Raw genomic sequence first — 20407 nt, forward strand, 5'->3', positions numbered from 1 at the left:
CTTCCAATACATTCATCATGAATTATCTGCACAATCTAGCTGTCTTCCTCAGTCGAGTACTGTCTTCTTCCTGTGGTGATTCTATACACGTCTGTTTGCCTTTAACTGGGGTAATTTGATTTATTTTTTTATTACTTATTTTCTTTAGTTGCTGTACATCATATTTCAGGATCCCACCTAGTAGTGGATGTTGCCTAGTCAGGTATGCTTAATATAATGTGTGAACTAACTCTGTATCATTATCTAATGCTCACCGTTGAGATGTGGTGTTTCTGTAAGACCACAAGGTGCTTTTCCGGTGGTATGTCTGTGTGTATGTATATTTACACTCTTTAGTATATAAAAGATCATCAGTCATCGAATTCGTAAGTAAAGCAGATAGGGATTTCTGCCAGTCCCTGCTGACCCATGATTCCTACAATTGGGGTCTTTCTGCTTTTCTGAATAGAAAATTGCAGACATTCATTATACTGTCTCAGGTGTGTCATTCCTCTGGACTCATTAACATGTATACTCCCCCTCTCTTCCAGTAGAGCACGGGAGTCCTTGCTAATTCCAGTTTCCAGGTGTCTGAGTGGTGGACCGAGGAAGTTTCCTCTTGAGTGGGTTTTGTACAATAAACAAGAATTGAATTTATATATCATGTACCCATTTGTTATAATCATTGTTTTTGCCCGGGATGACCACACCTGTTCACAAAATACTTATGCAAGGCACTTCCACTAGATGTTTTATGCCCAGATGGATTGCACTTCACATAATCATATATATCCAAGGCACTTCCCCCAGGGTGTTGCAAAGGTGGACTGCACTTGTTTATCACATAACTCTTTTGCAAGGAACTTCCACTGGATGTTTTCTGCCCGGTTGGACCACACTTGTCATAATCCGTCATATCCCAAGGTGCTCCCCTGAATGGACCACACTTGGCATGATCCATCATATCCCAAGGTGCTCCCCTGAATGGACCACACTTGGCATGATCCATCATATCCCAAGGCATTTCCTCTGGATGTTTTTGCCCAGGCAGACTGCACTTATTGATCACAATATCTTATACAAGGCATTTATGCTGGATATTTTACCTGGATGGACTGTCATAATCCAATGTAACCTGAGGACTTAATGTTGGTGCTTACTTATATATGAGCCGTTCTTGCTTCCACACTTGATTATTCAAGTTGTATACATCATGATGCCTCAGGTCATGTTCTACAGTACTTCTATACTGATTTGGTGCTGTATGTTTCTTTCCTGAATGCAAATAGATGCCAGCCTATTCCACTCAACCCTCTTTGTCTTACTGCATTCTTTACTGAGTGAAGAGCATACTTGTTCCAGAAGTAGTGCTATACCCCACAGGTATGCCTTCTATTCATACTGTTGCACAACTGTTCTTTCAGTTTGATTTTATTTTGTGCCTTCATTGGCCTTCTCCATCTTTGAAATGTTAGATTCTAGTTTTGGAGTGAGTGTTGGTATAACCATTTTGGAAGTTAACATTTTCTTATACTGAATATGTATTCCTAATAGGTACTTACCTCCTCTCACCTACTTCGTACCCACTGATTTGCTGGTGTTTCTGGTTTATACATGCCAATTCTGGAAAGTGAGGATTGTGCTAGAATAGTAGAGGGAGCTAGCTGTATTTATATGGAGTTTTATATTTCAGATCACTTTTAATAAATTATATTCTTTGGACATATCCCATAAATATATACTGATATTGTGAACACAGAAAGTCATAAACAAACATGAAGTTTTGATAAAACTAATTTATTGATTATACTTTACACAATGTCAAGCTCAAGATGATCATTGTCAATCATCATCATCATCATCACTGGCAGATTTACTTGGACAATCTGCATTATCTACTGTAACCACTTGTGTCAGTGGCTGTTTGTACAGTCCTTCATTTGTTTGTGAGCAAGAACTTTTCAGGCCTTGGAGAATCTTTTTGATTCTGCATTTTGTGAGGGTACTAAAGTTGTTTGTGTAACTTACTTAGCCGCAGCTAAGAAGGAATCACATGATTTATCAATGAGTGATTTTCTATGGTGAAAATTTGCTAGTTCCTTCTTCCGTGTGGTGAAATGGAGACAGTCTCCAACTAGTGCAGGACTTAAACTAGCTTGCCAGTCTGTCAGAATCCTATGAACAGAAGGACAACAAGGAGGAGGAAGTTCTTATGCTTTTGATGACCTTTCTGATATACCGAAGGTCAGCATTCACGTGGTGACAAGTTTATTTCTCCAACTTGAAGTATTGGTACTTAGAAAAGTTTTTATTTTTTGAATTCCTGTAACACAACAATGTCACTGTAAATGTTAGCATTATCAAGGGGCACATGAAAGTTCTGCAGCAGGAAAGTAACTTTCTCTGTACAAAACTTGGACAACTTTTTCAAGTCCTTGGGCCAAATATTGGTGTCTAGAAATAGAAATTGGATCTTGGAAAAAAAAAAGTCATCTTGTCAAACTCGGCAAATCTGCTGCTGAGTGCACTATCTGCATGGTATTTTGTCGATACTTCTGGATATCCTCTTTTATGGTTATATTTGTCATCACTAATGGTTCACTAAAGTCAGTTTCTGTGAATTGTGAGTAGGTAGGCATTTCTGGTAACTTGTCAGATTCTAGAAGTTCACGTCTTACTTTCACAGCCAGCTTGATCTTCCTATTGTTTTCAGTTGGGTGGTTCCAATATGCAAATCATCAGAAGCATCTACTTGTTTACTCTAGGCAAGCCTTACCCATAAGTCACTTTTGGATGTTCATGTTCTTCTGCCCGGAGTTTCTACAAAGGTATACTAAATAATAGCTCAAACAATTCATCCATTTTTATAAATTGTATTTTATACTAAATTTATTATTAATATTGATATTTGATTTATACATTTAGTAATTTTCTACTATAATATACTGTATATATTTTTTATGGAGTGATTGTATTCACATTTGTTTACATGCAAGTCTGACATTCACTGTTATTATTATAATAAAATTTTTATGAAAGTTGCATCATTTACACGTAGCCAGTAAATTGGTTGTTATTACTATGCTGTACTAAAAAATATTGTGAACCTGTTGAACTTTTAGTGTCTGAACGATTGATGAGCATCAGTAATTGATCGGGCATCATCAGCTTGGAAAATTTTAGAAGTGACTGTGAGTAGATGAATTATGTCTTCATATACACAGCATATGGCAAGGAATATGAAGTCCAGAGGTTTCTTCAACTACTCAGCTGCTTTACTTGGTACATCCTTGTCAGTGTTTTGTTGTATGATATCGATGAAGTGGTGAACATACATCACCCAGTTGTAGTAAAGGGCTGTCAAAGCTCTTTGGACATTTTGTAAGAATCTTGTCTCATACGACTTAGGTTGAGTAGACACATCGATTTTAAGTTGATCAACAAGTTTTGTTAGTAAGCACCAATGTTGTTTGGCTGTTTCTAAAATGTAGGTCAAGTTCTTTCAAAGGATTGTTAACCTCGCCAAACTTGCCAGCCAAAGCTTCCTTTGCTGCCAGTTTGAATCAATGTACAGTGAGCATCAAGCATCTGTTTTGGATTTGTTGAGTTCCATCAGTCCTTTCTTTTTCCCAAAATTTACAGAAGCATGTCCGTGCTTGCTCCAATAGTTTTCTTATGGAATATATATGACTACTAAGTGCCTCAATCAGAGTAGTTGCAGGTACCTTGCCAACTGGCTTGATGTACATATCATCAGTTTGAAATTCTTTGTCTCCCAGTACAATCAGCTCCTTTATCAATGCATGGAGCAAGTTATTTGAACTCACTGAATCATATGATCCCATATATACAAAATTGAACAATTCTGTTTTGGGTTTAAGCTTATAAGTGGTTATAAATAAGTTAGCCTCATATGTCAGTTGCTTCTTTGCTGCCACACTACCATCTATCAGTCAGCTATTGAAATTGCAAGCAACAACATCTCATTAACATTGTCCATCATTTGCTGGACAACAGTGTGATTAAATACTTTGTCTGCTTTGTCATTGTTAAATGCCAAAGTTATATTCAGTCCCATTTTATCAAACTGTTTCAAGAAGGCCTGTAAATTGTGAATGTTGCATTTATGTACATCCCAAGTATACACTTTCAGTTACTAAAGGCCTTAGTGCTTTTTTAGCCATCTCCCTTGCATTGACAAACGAAAATGCTAAGGACTTTTGTTTCTTGCAAGCAGGCTCTCCACTTTCCATTTCCACACATTTCTTGTGTGCCTCAGGTGTAATGTGCCTGATTAAATTAGGTTTTAACAAATAGTTTGTACCATATTTTCTATAGTTTATTACATCATTTACAACTTTGCCTTTGTGTCTGAAACAGAAAAAGTTACTCAATAGACCTATGTTTAGAGCTAAAAACAACAAAAATACTCAAGAACATGGGCATGGTAGGGGCTAAATAATAGCTAGCTGGATTTAGTATCAATTCAAAATTTTAACATCCTCATAATTGTAAATATTATCGATTAGTATTAGAGTTAAATTCAAAGAAAATATTCAATAGATCTATTTGGATTATTCCAAGTAGTAAATTTCACGTATGCTGGCTTATTACTACAATTATGTATTTTCTCTAGGCCTACATCTATTACTATGTATATGTATTGGATCTAGGCTACTTTTAAATCCATGCACTATTGTGCCATAAAAAAACAATCTTGCTTGTATATTGTTGCAATACTTCTTACATATCTTGCATACTGCTTTTACAACTTTTTCTCCAGTGTCATCAAGAACAAAATCGTACATATCTTTAAGATCGGGTTCCCAATCATTCAAAGGTTTCTTTGAAATTGGTTTGCCAGTATTTTGAAAGTCATATATGATGATCAACTGCATGATTTGATGCATGTGACAGCATTCCCTTGTAACAGGTCAACAAAAATGATGTTTAAATAGCACGTGTTCGGTTTTAAATAATTTGAGTTTGTTATTGTATAGATGAAATAGCATGTCTAAACATCGGATGTTTATGTATATTGTTGGAGGGGTTTGGCTTTGAATAATTTGAGTTTGTTAATATATATATAAAATGGTACGTTTGAAAATCGGACAATTACATACACTATCAACGATATTTGCTTCTGTAGCAAGGCTATTTATTAGTACAATGCTCAAACTTGTTCTTGCTTAATAATTTTTCATGCAACTTTGGCTGCTGAATACCCACCTTATTGTGCATGCACATCTACGTAAACATTTCTGTTATGGATTGATCACAAACTTCAAAATACTTGAATTTTTGGAAGATTTTGCACAGATCTGATCAGATTCTGGTAACTGATGTTTTGCACAAATCACTTCATGGATTAGTGTCAAAATACTAGTCCTGGTCAATGAGATCTAATAGCAATAGTGGATGTGGCAAGTGGATCTAATCTTCTAGTTCATGGCTGTGTAAACAAATAAGTTTGAAAACTATAATAATTATAAGTAATAATTAATAACTACATTATGATGAGTAATTTATATCAAATTATGTACTGAGGTGAGTGGTAAATAAATTAGAGAAGAGAGAAGACCTAAAGAGTAAATGTCACAATTCTCATACTAGGAGAGATTTGAAGATTTTTTGGCCAGAAGCATGCCAGGGATCTAAGGTTTTGTGATTTGTGCTCTGTTACCACCAAAAAAATATCATGTTCCATATTTTGTAGCCATTGGTGCATTATAAGATTGATGGTCAAATTGCACTATTTGATTAGAGTAACCCACACATTTGCAGTGGAAAGTGTTGACCAGCTGTGATCCCTCTAATTTATTACTCCAAGATTATGGACTACTAATACACATAACCCTCAAGTAGCTTTGATTGAAATTTGATAAACAACAATCTTTGCCAGGAAGCCAACAGTTCCCTTATTTTGTATTATATAGTTTTTCCTGATTGATTTACTTAAACAAGATTTTAGCTAAGGCCCACAGTTCATTGTTAATTAAATTATTTTCATTAAGCATATTCTTAGCCAGTTAATTTTTATTAGATTGTTTTTCCCAAGTGCTTTAGTTAAGCAACCCAGAATCTCCCAGAACACTTGTTTGTTTAAGGTTGTTTTCTCTGATTTCATTAGTCAATCAACTCTTAGCAAGAATCCCAGATTCCACTCATTAATTTGGATATGAATATATAGACATATCTATTTTGTCACAATTTACTTTGTAGACAGTCAAGTGAGACTATATGCTGTGTTTAATAGAAAAGGTACCATGTAATATATAAAACAATTTATTAGGAGAGTTCTTTACAAACAAACGTTTATTCTGGAATCACTATAAAAGGTTTTAGCAGGGTTCATCTATATATGTATTTCTTTAAATAACATAAGATTTGATTAACTAAATTTCCAGGACTTGAAAAACACTAAAAATTATTGTTTTTCATTTTGGGTATTAGGAACTGATGGATAGGACCTTCTAAATACTTTTGTGTGTTAATGTGATCGAGGTTTTATAACAAAGATCATGGGTTTTCCTGTACAATTAACCACAGTTTGAAGTAGTAAGGATGTTGTAATAACAATGTAAAATATTGGGCAAGATGTGACAGCAGTGGGAAATATTCTCTTTGAGGTAACAGAAGTGAGAAGTATTATATATCATGGCAGTAGCAGCAGTATTAGGTATGGTGTAACAGCAGTGGGAAGTATTATGCTAATTATTATACAGAGTAAAATAAAACTTTTTCAGAGTAGTAATAATTCATGATTGTAATTTTCAACTGATCACATTGAAGACTTTTTTTTTATTGGTGTTTCAGTAGGATAATTTGTGGTATGCAGGCATACCATGTATTTTATACCTTCTTATGTTAAAGTAGAATTTTTCAGAACTTGATTGTTTCAGTTATGTGCAGATTTTGCACAAAATGTAGTACAGAGAGTTGTTAAATTGAGTTCATTCTAGCTACCTTCTTTGGATAACACCTGGTCTGCCCATAGGTGGAATGGTTGTAAAGCTGCACATTGTGTGTGAAGTTTGAGAGCAGTGTACTTCAGTAGTAGATCAGGATATATCTAGGTTACAACCACCCTTATGTTTGAATCAAAATGACCATCACATGGGTAGGACTTGTTGCTCTAGGTTAATCTGACATTACCCATCAATTAAGTGATGTGAGATTTAGTCAGTCTGGAACATCATCTTGAGTGAGTTGGTTTTGATAAAATAATAAAGTAATTCACAACTTTAGTAAATTTGGTTGTCATTCATCCACATGCTGTTGATTTGTATTGTGTTGATATAAATTTTGTTTTTAATTGTGTTTCACATTTTGTGTCAGTCCATTTATTTTTTAGCAAAGACACAAAAAAGTATTTTGACTGATAATAGAGAATAAAATTTAAGTAAACAGAAAAACTGATTTTAGAATTTAAAACAGATTTGTGTTTGTCAGCATTTGTATGTGAGACATAGTTTAGAAAATACAATACACTACCATACTGGTACTATACATTGCTGTAACAGCGTATTATGGAATTAAGAAATTGAGTCTTCCTGTCATAATTATCTAACAATGGGGATAAATTTATTGAAAATAATAACTTGACTTGCTTTTTATACAATATTACATTCATCTCCCTTACATCACGTCGCAGTTTCTGCTTCCTCGAGATATTGCTTAACTACCTCACACTTCGTTGCAGCTGTGACACTAGGTAAGCCTTTATTAATGCTTGCATTTTTTTCAGGGGCTCTTGCTTCGAATTTCATCTCTTGGATCCCACTCTGTGGCAAGTGGTGCCTAACCATACACAAGCAAATCCACACTGTACGTCATGTTGATTCACATGTTCTTTCCATGGTTCCGCACGCTTACCTTCGAGATGGGGTGTTTCACAAGATCACTGAATGGTCAATAATCTAGTGAATTATTTGCTTCATAAATAGGCCCAATCCAGACCGTACTACCCATGGACAGCATCGGTAAAGCTGAAGGGAATAGCTGCCCATCCCTGCCGTGCCTTCATTGAATAAATCGGTATGATCTACTTTTTAAAATTGGGTTTTTGTGATCACCCATTGCACTGTCTGAGGTGTAGCCATTTCTCCTGGCTCTCCAATGCACTCCCCACTCCCTTTCTTCTAATGGAGTATGGGAGTTCTTACCACTTGCCAATTCCAAGTTGCTGGGATGGTTGACTATGGAGGCATCCTGCTGCATGGATTCCACATAGATGGCTTTAACCATTCAGTTCAGAGTAAGGCGGTAATGTTCTGCCAGTGTAGAAGGCGTAAAATCCTCTAGATTGTGTGACACATACTACGGAGTTGAGACATCAAAATGCAGTTCACCCCTTTGATTAGGTGCCCTCATCCTACCATTATGTGGATGCTGGTACCCTGCGGGCTGGTGTTGAATATTGAGTGATTAAATCAACTTAAGTCCTCACATAGATTTGGGGTTGTACATCTTCCTCCCTCAATTCTTCCTTCTGTGTAGTGGGTCACAGAAGGTATACGTGGGTTGTTTCCATTTCTGTCCTGGGCACTCCTTCGTTCTCTCTTGCTTTAGAGGTGTTATTGACCTTTGGACATTTCGGACCAGTCTCACTGTCGTGGGAGTTGATTGCATGCGATGGACTTCCCTCGGATACCGCATGATACATTCCTGATCCCTGGCTCAATGCTAATTCTGTGTCATGCTCTGGAATTGGTGTTTTCCTCATATCAATGATTTTGGGGTTTGATGTAAAGCCAGTATGATTCTCATCCTACCTTCGCGTGGATGTCGGTACCCAGTGAGAAAGTTTTGAATGAAGTTGACTTCCCGAGCATGGTCTGCCACGCCCTAGCCTTTCTACACCATGGGGCACAACCTCCATTAACCACTTTACTTCTGTTGGATTGAGTTTCTATATTTTTCTGGTTGGGATCACTTTTCTAACTTATTTTTTCCCATTCAGATGTGCTCCCTTCCTTTTCCACCATGTCTGTTCCTAGCTGTACATGGCGAGGAGATACTTGGTTCAGAAGTGGTGCAGTGCCCCTCCTCAAATCATCTGATCTGTTTCTCTTATCTACAGAAGTATCCTTCAAATGCTTTTGGGGGGTACATTTGTTTTTCCCTCGCACCAGAGGGAAGTATCATATCAGAAGTTATAATTTTCCTGTATTGAAAATGTATTTCCGATAAGTACTTCCCTTTTCTCACACTTTCCACCCTCCTTCCCACAATCTTCCAGTGCTTATGTCATCTGCCAAACTTTGAAGTGATGGTTCAGTAATGGCACATAGAGGGAGTCACATGCATCACGTGATATAGTAGTGCTATCCTGTTGGTGGAGAGATGATGCATGATGATTTGCAAGAGACGTGTTGAAATCTTTGATTCCAATAGGGGGTGCGGAAGGCATGTGGCATGCATTAAGAAAACGTTTGCATGTAGAGGGCAGCACAAAATGGGAAAAGCTAATCTTGTGAGTGGAGGGAAGTACCTATCGGAAATACATTTTCAGTATAGGAAAATTATAACTTTACAGGAAGTTTTAGTTTAAGGATTTTATTTGGTTTGTGTAATGAGCTTCATCTTCCTACAGTAGTTTGTAGATAATGCTACATATAGGTTCTGTAACAGTCTGATGGTGATAGTGTGGCATATTGCTGCAAGAACACACCTAATAATTAAAGAGTAAAATCTGTTTCACACTAAAATTTAATGGCTTTCAGTTATTGTATGTAAGTCTCTTTTAACTTTCCATTCAAATGCTTCAAGAATGTAGCCTGAATGAAAAAGATTAATAAGATCATAATGGTTCATTACCTTGTATACTCATCACTGGAACAGTTGAGAAACATGATTGATTTGTGATTTGCAAGCACACTGTTTTCTATGTCCTTATTTAACATAATGTTTTACAAAATTTCTGCGCATACTGTATAAGTAGTTTTAAGACAGAATGTCAGTAAATGGAACCACTAAGTGCATCTTTTCTTGTTACACCTACTGGATTGAATAACTCAAACTAAAATGCCCCCCCCCCATCCCCGCAGTGGCACTGTGGTATGTCTGCAGATTTAAAATACTAGAAACTGGTTTCGTTACTCATGGTGGGCAGAGTACAGATAGCCAGCCCTTTGACAAGCTTTGTGTTTAACCACAAACCATCAGTCAACTACTCCTCAACCAAGATGTCACATACACTTTCTTGTGTGAAAGGTTTCTATAAAGTAGAGCATACTGTTGAAAAGTAGACAATGAACTTTTCCACTAGCAAGTTAGGTGATACCTCAAGTATTTAACATCCCTTATTTTTGTACTGAGAGTGAGTGTCAGTCATATGGGTAGCACCTGTATTCTGAGAAGAATGGCATTATTGTTTTTATCATGTAATGCCTCCCTTTTATCAGCATGGAACAGAATGATTTAACATCATTCAGATATTCATTTGCTTTAAACACACTGAGAGCTCTCTAGTAAAGTCCAAACAAAATATCCTTGTTTTTACCTTTGATTGTGTTTGTCTGTGTGACATAAAGATTATTTCATTGTGTTCAGTCTCTTTCTTTAAACCCAGTCAAGATTAAGATAATCCAGAATCACTTTGTAATACATTTTCTGTCAAAACCTTCTGTTATTCTGCAGCTCCTACCTGTTTACTCTGGGGAAAATGAGTTTACCTGAGAATACCACAGAGCTAGTAAGAAGGAAAAACTTGGTACCTGTTTTTGTGTAGTTGATTCTTTTACTTGTGATAGGTGTATTTGCCTATGGTCTTCTGAACTCTTGTGCTGTCAAATTGAAGTTCTGCACTTGAGAAAATTGCATTTTCCACAATTCAAAGACATGACTAAGAGGAAGAGTTAGGCACTGAGGAATGACAGCTGTAAGAGAGTTTTAAGGTCTAGGAGAAATACTCTTTAGACATCAGGACTTTTATTGATGTTGCAAAAAGTCCATGGTGTCTTTTTTGCTGTGGTCACATACCTGAGAAGGAGAATTGGCTGGCACAGTCTTGTGAGTCCTATACTGGACAGTGCAATCTGAACAGGACTTGCAGATATTTGCTGACAACAGTAGTTCAACCTCAGCTCTGGTCAATGCCAAGAGTGGAAGTGCTGTTGATGGATAATGTAAGTTAGCCTGAGCTGTTTCACAAGCAGGTGGGTCATATGGCATGATGTGGTGAAGGTAGTGATTTATGGGGCAGTTGTGAGCTGCTCTGTGACTGAAGATATATGAGTGGGTAAAAGCGTGGGGTCATAATGAGTTGATGGATGAGATAATCCTGGTAACTTGATATTCTGTAATGCACGGATAGGAACCTAACACTCATCTAATTATAGGAGTTCTTTTACATGCCAGCCACATTGTATCCCAACTTTTAAGGCTTCTCAGCCTGGTGTTGGCCATGAGTTCATGGGAGAAAGGTTTATGTCACTCCCACAAGTCTCTGTGAATGAGGCTAATAAGATTTTTTACCATGACATTTAAAAAGTACAGCCAAAGAAGGTTTGGACCACTTCTTTAAACATTTTAGACAGGTCACAGTCTGGAATGAACAGATGCAGGGACAGGCAGTACAATGCCTAATGCTGATTCTGTATGGTTCAGCACTTGACTCTTATCAAATTTTCAGATGAGAAGAAGCAGCATGACTGTTGCAATTATGTACAATTTTTCCAAGGTTTGCCTTGACCAACTTAGATTGAACAAATTGGAGAAAGAGCAGGGGAACAAAATAAAATTGGAAAACCAAAATGTATAATTCAATTATCAGAATTTTTTATTTGTAAGCCTAGTAATAGAAAATGCCTCTCAGTCCATCAGAACTGCATAACACTTAATATAAAATAGTTTGAGAGTAATTTGCCATTTAGACCTGATGTAAACTGGAGCCTGGGAAGAAAAACTTTGCAGAGTTAATTTTTGATTCTAAGTTTGTTTTGTTTCAATTTGAATTTATCTGTATCAACAAAAAGCCTTTAAGTGCATTATTTTATATAAATAGAAAATTACTTCTTCCAACAATGGTGCACTTGGTCAGCCATATTGATCACTGGAAATGAAAGGTGTTAAATTAATTTACTTAGTTGAAATAATTGGTTAAAGTTTCCATTGCTGGCAGGAAAAGGCTGCATAATTGAAACATGCCTTTTTTATTCTTTGTAGTTTTTATAAATGCTTAGATATATAAATTAATTAATACTCAATATAGTGCAATTGTTTCATTGGTTTTCTGTAACCAGTTTTCAGGAGGTATCGATTGGAGACAGAAGCTGGACACTCAGCGGGGAGCAGTGCTTGCTAATGAGCTGAAAAACAATTCTTGTAAGCTGGCGAAATGGACCGTTCAAGCTCTCTTAGCTGGGTCTGACAACATCAAGTTTGGGTAGGTTTTTGTATTTTCTTTAAATGATTGTTGGAGCTGTGATTTAAATATTTTATGATTTCCAATGACAAGAATATACAAACCTCTTGATATAGGATTGGTATTAGCTTAATAAAATATAAATCTTATCTATATTAGGGCACTTTTTCTCTTAAAAGAAGGTCATGCATAATTAATATTTAGATATAATATATATATTTTTTATGAAATTCTTTACACTAAAGAATATACTGTTTCTTGTTCTTTTACTGCTTTTTGAATGATTTCAACAGTCAACATCATAAAATACTTAGGCTTGGCTAGTGCTAGCCTGCTGTTATTTTTGTGGAGCAAGTAAGTGTCTGCACATTTTGCTCTTTTATGTTGATTACACAGGAAAAAATAATGAAAAACAAATTACATTTTTCATGCAATCCATATAAAACTTTCTATCGTACTTGACTCAACCACATATAGTTGTGTTCCAAAGCCTCTTACCTCATATTTATGTAAACCTGCTACTTTACTACCTCATCAGATGAAAATATACCTGCTGAATGTACATGGGTGGACAATGTCTGGATCCAAGGAAATGTAATATGAATAACAGTTTTGAAAAATCTGGTCATATTATGTCTTATCAGGTTTTAGTAATTGTATCATATTGTAATAAATATCATAGTATGAACTCCAAAGGAACAAGGGATGATTTGTAACACACTTATAAAACTTTAACTAAAAGGTAACTTATGACTGAGTGACATGGAAATTTCTGCTTGATGAGATCAATTCATGCCTGTTTGCCACTAGCTGAAAAGCTGGAATAGATGTACAAAAGTTAATTGTATGTCAGTAATAAAAAGTAGTAAACCTTATATGATTGAAGTATCAAAATTCAGTTTCAATATATATATTTTTATTCATTGAAAAATAAGATATTCATATATTCACAAGATAATTTATAAATTTTAATTTAAAAAAGAGGAATAGGGATATTAAAAAATACAGAAGCAAATATTAAAATGTAAAGATTATACTTTCAAGCCTATAACTAGGTACTCTTTAAAAAAAGTAAAAAAACAAATTGATGAGTATTGTAGACATATAATTTTTGCATTTTGATTCAACCTGTTTCTGTACTTTTTCGACAGTCCTGTTCCCCTTTTAGATTAACAGTTTTTAATTATCTTGTTTCTTAAGTTTTTTATGGAGAATAAATTTTAAGCTACATGAGTGCATGTGCATTCAGTTGAATGTTACATGTTTTTCAACAGTTTATTGCTGCACTGACTTTTTTCCACCCAACCATTATTTGCTAAGCCAGGTGGTTTTGTGCCTCAGGTTTCATGTTCAACAACTGTTAAGCACAAAGGAAGCAACAATGTTGCATATATTATCTATTTATAGTCACGTAAATCAACTTTTATTGAAAAGTAATGAACTTTTAACCCTTTCAAGACAGGTCATCTCATTTGTTGACTACTATTTCATGAATTTATGTCAGTAAGTTTGGTGTCAAACTGTAGATTATAATTCAAGTTTTAGTACTATGTGTTACTCAATATTTTAATTTAGAAGTAAATATTAAAACAGATCTAAATATTGATTTTTATGTGTCACGTGGTATGTTGGATACAGCTTTGATTCAAATTAGATGTCTGTGATGTCCAAATACAAAGTATATAGTTTCTTACAAATTAAAAACTCAAATTACCAATACTGACAAGCTAGAATGTAAAATAAGAACCTCCTATCTTTTCCATTTGTTGAAATATCGCTATATTTAGCGAATCACACACAGCAGCCCCGCCCATTTCTTCTATTTTTTTAAATACTTCGTTATGTACACCTGCTTAGCTCCTTCTTGGCTTTATAACCAATCAAAAGCTTAGAATTTCCCCCCATGTGGTTTTCTTGAAGTTGGAAAGTTCTCAAGATTTTATTGTTTTGTCTCAAATCTGGGAAGGAAGAGTAAGTGAAAATGTTGTTTGAAATATCATATTTTTTAGACCCAAATACAGCTTACTTACTAAGCCTGATAAATTAATAATGGATTTCTGTGATATTGATATTGTAATTTATGATTTTTAATTGTTTCAAAATGTGTATATGAAACCTAAAAAAGATTTTGTTTCACATCCTCCACATGCAAAATTTGACAAGGCTTAGCAAATGACAAACAAGTACAAAGTTCATAAGTAGAAGAGATCATTGTTTCTATACTTCTTTATTTACTGTTCTGTGTTTGAAGAAAAGTAATTGGAATTAAAGAATTTATTTGTAAGTAGTAATAATAATATATATATATATAAAAGTATTTTCAATCATAAAATCATTACTTAAAAAATCTTAAAGTTAATTAAAAAATCTGATATTTTGTCTACAATAGCATTGTAATGTTTATTGATAATCTGCAAAATTTTCTGAAGGTACGCATACTGTATTAAAAGTTATAGTATGAAAACTTTATCAAGCACAAAAAAATTATAAAATCATCCTTTGGGACCGAGCTGTAATGAGAGAGTTAATCAAAAACTGAGTTACTTGATTTGATATGCATCAAAAAAGCTAGTTATGTTACTACACAGAACCATATAACTGTTGAAAGCCCATGGTTATGTACTGTAACATTCAATTTGTCTTTTATATATATAAAAATCAGGTCCAGATATTGTAGGAATTTATAAGATGTTCACGTGTACAGGCTGTATGTATAGATAAATAATTCTTCTGTATTTAGTAGATAATACTGCTCATTTCAAAAGATGCATAAGATATGATACATGTAATTTGTTAATTGTAATAATGAACTTCATAAAGCTTTTGCCCATGATTTTTCACATCAATAAAATGGGTATGATAGATTTTTTTTCCCATTAAATCAATATAATAATAATAGTAGATCAGAAAATACATAAACTTTTGTGTCTTGTAATTAAAGTGAAATTTCTGTTTATGAATTTGAAGTAGATTTATTTATGAATCCATCAACAAACTTGTGATGAAAGTAAATAATGCAAACTTAAAATTATTTTGCTTGTCAGTTTGAAAAATTTACACATGTTTACAACTTATGATTTTAGACGTTTTAATAGCGTGGTTTTTGTGATGTAAAAGATTAATAACTAAAAATAAACCCAGATAGAAAATTTCAGCTGGTTGAGTTAGCTGTTGCTGGATGTTTTGTTTGTAATGCTTAATAACAAAATATCAGTTGTGCATCTTCATTTTTAGAAATTGGAACTACAAGATATTAAAAAATTGGAAGTTTTTTTTTGTTAGTTTGACTTCTTGTTATTCATTTTGCTAAGCTATTGTTCCATTCTGAATATTTGATATTTTTCTTCTGTGTAAAATTACTACCAGATATATGTAGCTGTTATCAAATGCTTTTATTACAAAATGATTTAATTACATTATAGATGTATTTTTTGAAAAGAAGAATATATATTTCATACATTTTTCAGATATGTCTCACGTATTCATGTTCGAGATTCTTCCAAACATGCTATTCTTGGTACTCAGCAATTTAAACCCAAGGAATTTGCTGACCAGATTAATCTTAATATGGACAATGCATGGGGCATCTTACGTTGTATCATTGATAACTGTATGAAGCTGAAGGAAGGAAAGTATCTGATAATGAAAGATCCAAACAAGGTAGCTTAAAGTTTTCGTTTTCATTTTTGGTTACTTTTTCTTCAAAGTTTTTGTGTGGCATAATATCTAATTAAGAAATTTACTAGTCGAAATTTTGTAAAGATGACATCAGAATATCACAGCAACATTTGAATATGGTGTTGCGTTTCTTGAATCAGCATTGTGTATTTAGTTTCTAAAAACAGAATTTTTAAACTAATCTTTTCTCCCCAAGACTTTCTTAGTAGGTTTGATAAACTAATAATCAAATTAATTTCTGTTAGCTTCAGTATGATTCTAGTTCTTAAGACTTTTTAGTAATAAATCACTTGTGTACTTGCAGCCTGTTATTAGATTGTATGACATTCCTGACAACACTTTTGAAACAGAGGAAGAGGAGGAAGATGATGATGATGAAGAGGATGATGATGATGAAAGGGAAGAAGAAAATGGTAGACTAAAAATTCAAACATAAATGTCGTAATATTAAAAGAAATAATGGTAATACTAACCAGGAAAATTGTGTATGGAGGATTTTAAAAGATTTAATATAGATTTGGAGTTAGGTTTAAGGTTTTTTGCAGAGTAAGTAAATTAATCTTAAGATAAATTAGAAAAAAACTTCTAAAGAGCAGTTATGTAGAATTGGAATTCACCGTATATTAAACTAATCACAGGTTGCAGTAAAAGTATTTTATAGAGTCACTCGGTATTTGAAGGCATGTTAAAGGCTGTTTAATAGTTGTGACAAATTTTTTGTATGTATGTGTGAGTGTGTGTATACATACAGACTTGTGGTTACATGCTGCAGCCTGCTTCAGACTAAGCTTTATTTTTTATTTCCTCTGTCAGTTACTTATTATGAGTCTTAAAAAATATATAAATAATTCATTTGTTAACTACATGTGGCAAGGTTTCTCTATCAATTGAATTACCTTTAAGACCACTGAAATACTAAGAACTAGTTTTGTGTATATTCTGTGTTAGTCATTCAACTGCAACCTCGGTTCATTGCATTCTTGCACTATATTCAGGGCAGCATATTTAAAATTGTAGCTGAAACATTGATACTTATCTAGGAATATATTTTGTTTGTAAAGGATATAAAGAAGTCTTAAATATTTTAACTAAAAAATAAAACGTTTTTGTTTCATAAATATTGCAAAATATTTGGCTTATCAGACAGTACTACATATATTTGACACTTCTTTGCAAATCATCTTTAAACTTAGATGGTTTATACTGTAGAAACCTTTGCCACAGTTTACTCTTAGCAGAGACAAAAATATTAATTTGAGATTCAATTTAAAACATATTTTCAAACTGTGATTGAGAAAGTATATAATTCATGAAAAAATCATTGCTATTTGAAATTTTTCATTGGAAATTGGCAAGTGGGAATCAGAATTTTTTAAGTTTTACTATATTTATAGTTTTAGTACAGGAAAACTAATGGTGCACAATACATATTTGACTACTAGCATCTCTGGTTCTACACATATTTATTGTTTATCCAACTATTAAAATATTTAGATTTTTTTGTAGATAAGAGGTGTTGAAACCATATTTGAACTAGGAGTGGGCATACATTTGGGAGTAGTAAAAACCTAAATATTGCTACTGACATTCTGTTGAAATATACTTGGTAGAATAGACTGTTACTCCTCTTGTAAACCAGTACTACATGTAATAAGATTTTAAATTCTGTCTTTCACAGGGCATTCTCTAACATTTGGAACAGCTCATTTGAATTCATGTTGGGGTCCTGAGCTGCCTAAGTGTATTTTTAACTTAGCGTGTGGTGTAGTAGGTTTGTTCTCCATAAAATTCTAATAGTGCAAACAGTGCACGGTAGTTAAGAATGGCTTAATATACCATGACATTTATAACTTCCCTTTTTTTAATTATTACTAATGGACCAACTAAAAGCTGTTTGAAACATGGCTATATTGTGATATTCTGCCTCCACCAAACTTTAGGAGAGCAAGTGGATTTGAATATTTTAAGTACTTTGTGCTACCAATATTGCATTCAAAAATTGTTCATCGTTAAAGGTTGAGGTTTTTTTTTCTTCTTCTTCCTGTTACTTCTTGATATGCATGGTTATTCTGTAGGAATACATAAGTTCGGGTGTGTTCTGGTACTTGTTTGTGTGTGTTAAAAAGAATAATGCAATTATCATGATTTGTTTCTCTACTGGATCCCCTCTGTTTCTTTGTGACTGCTGTTATAGTTATTACCTTGATCTTAGTGCACAGCTAGTTTCACAATGCCGTATTCTTGCACGTTACTGAGGGATTGCCCACTACCTGAGTAAGTGGACCTACCAAAGTATGAGTGACATGTTTTTTACAGTCTCCATTACAAATGAAACAATCTTTGAAAATCATTTGAATTAATTATCTTTGTAATGAAATATCCAAATGTCATGTTCATATGTGTTTTCTAAAAATCATTATTATTTCAGGTACAACTGAAGTCAATAACTAGTTGAACTTCTGGGTTACTCATTTATAAAATTTTTAGGACAAGAATTTTATCAGAAGTTTCATCAAAAAGTGCATATTGTAGGAAAGTAAAGCTATAAAATATAAGATTATCACTGCTACATAAATTTTGTAATTTGCAAATAATGTTTTGGGTTTTACAAAGAATATTTAATACTAATTTTTGTCTGCCTAAAGTATTGAGCTTCAGATTTTGTTTTTGATAAAATGAAGCTATTGATGTTAATACTAATATAGTGTATTCTTTACAGAGGAAGTCCAGGGTTAATGTATGAAAGTTTAATCCTGAAGACAAGGCAGTTTACCAGCCTAGAACAAGAAAGTAGTTCTTGACTGCTTATTGTCATTTCCTTTGATATCCTGAAATGTTTTCTTTGGTTATGATAATTAAATAAAACCATTTTCAAAATTTTGTTTTGTCTTTAATTTTATCTAAATTTCAGTGTGAAAAGAAAAAAATATATAGTGCTAGGTGTATGTTTTGAAGCAGAATATTTTGTTATAAAACCAGTAAAGATTTCTAATTTGTATTTTTTGATAGGTAGTTTAGGCAGAGTATTCATATTGAGTTGACTATGAAATGGGTGGGAGCTGCCTGTCAGAGAAACACTCATAGAAATATATATGTGACTATACAATACTTATGCAGCTTAAAAGTAGAGGAGGATGTTTCAAAAGTCTCGTGCCCTACTATGGATTTGTTTCAGAAGAATTGCTTAAAAGTTGAGATAACCAAATTATTAATCACCATCATTCATACCATGTTGAAAGCAGGCTGGTTGACAATATTTGATATTTTTGGTGGCTGATTTTATCTGCGAGTGGGAGAAGCTGGATTTGCATAACCATGTTCCGAGATGCAAATAATGATGGTGTGGATAAGTTAAGTACTATGTATGTGATGAAGAGAACTGTTTGTGGAGGATTCTGTTGTTAAGCATATTGAGATTCCACAGGCAGTTATCACAGTTTGTGATGTTGTGTTTTTCATCTGTTTTATCAGATGCTGGTAGATATGAGGTTATCTTACTTTTGTGGAATGATATGGATTTTTTGGTGCATTCAGATTTGACAGATGGTGAAAGAAATCTGTGAGGCTTATGGTGTGGTTAGTCATACTGTGGTGATATAATTTTTTGGCATGCTGGAATATCTGTTTTACGACATTCTAATTTCGAACTTGCGAGAATTTGACTGGGATGTAAAGAATATTGCGTAGTTTGGTAAAAAGCCCATGTATTTACACCGGTATTCAGTTTATTTTGGTTTCTATTACTGGAACAAGTTCATCTCTCCTTTATGTTATCGAGGTATTGGATCCTTTGGGAAGAAACCTGTTTATTAATACAAAAATATGATTACTAGCATTGTATTTGGCTGAGGATGACTTGTACTGCGACTGCCCTCAGTTCATTTCTCATTGCCGTAATCAGCAGGGGCATAGTGATATGCTACCGTAGTGAAGGCTGCCATCGCATTGAACCCTCACATTCAACAGTTATTTACCTTGAGAGAAAACAAACAACAACATAGGCATTATTTCGTTCCGATCCCGGGGGGGGGGGATTGAGGGTTGCGCCTTCTTGTCTGCCAAGGGACGAAAAAAGAAAGATGATAATAAATGTACAAAAGGAGAGACAACACAGAACCTTGTGGGACTCCAGCATGTAGTGTGAAAGTGCGAGAGAGAATCCCATCAATCTATATAGCGGCGCGCTGCCTGTGTAGAAAAGAGGAGATGAGACGAATAATTTTTCAACAGCGAAAATCGCGTTCAGGTAATTAACGAAAATCAATAAGTAAGTTTGTTATTTAAACATACTTCCCAAGATTAACTATACAGAGGAGACACCAATATTTAAAATATTTAAATATTTAAAAACAAAAACTACCAAGTAAGTAGAAATAATTTTCC

The 20407-nt window shown here is 34.0% G+C and overlaps 1 protein-coding gene across 1 annotated transcript in view; it reads left to right on the forward strand.

Annotated features, from left to right (window-relative positions):
- LOC106465971 (eukaryotic translation initiation factor 3 subunit D-like) overlaps positions 1-20407 on the forward strand; it is a 71252-nt gene that overhangs the window by 14517 nt on the left and 36328 nt on the right. The window lies entirely within an intron of this gene.

This window comes from Limulus polyphemus, unplaced genomic scaffold, assembly GCF_000517525.1.
Source record: "Limulus polyphemus unplaced genomic scaffold, Limulus_polyphemus-2.1.2 Scaffold2105, whole genome shotgun sequence".
NCBI lineage: Eukaryota > Metazoa > Arthropoda > Merostomata > Xiphosura > Limulidae > Limulus > Limulus polyphemus.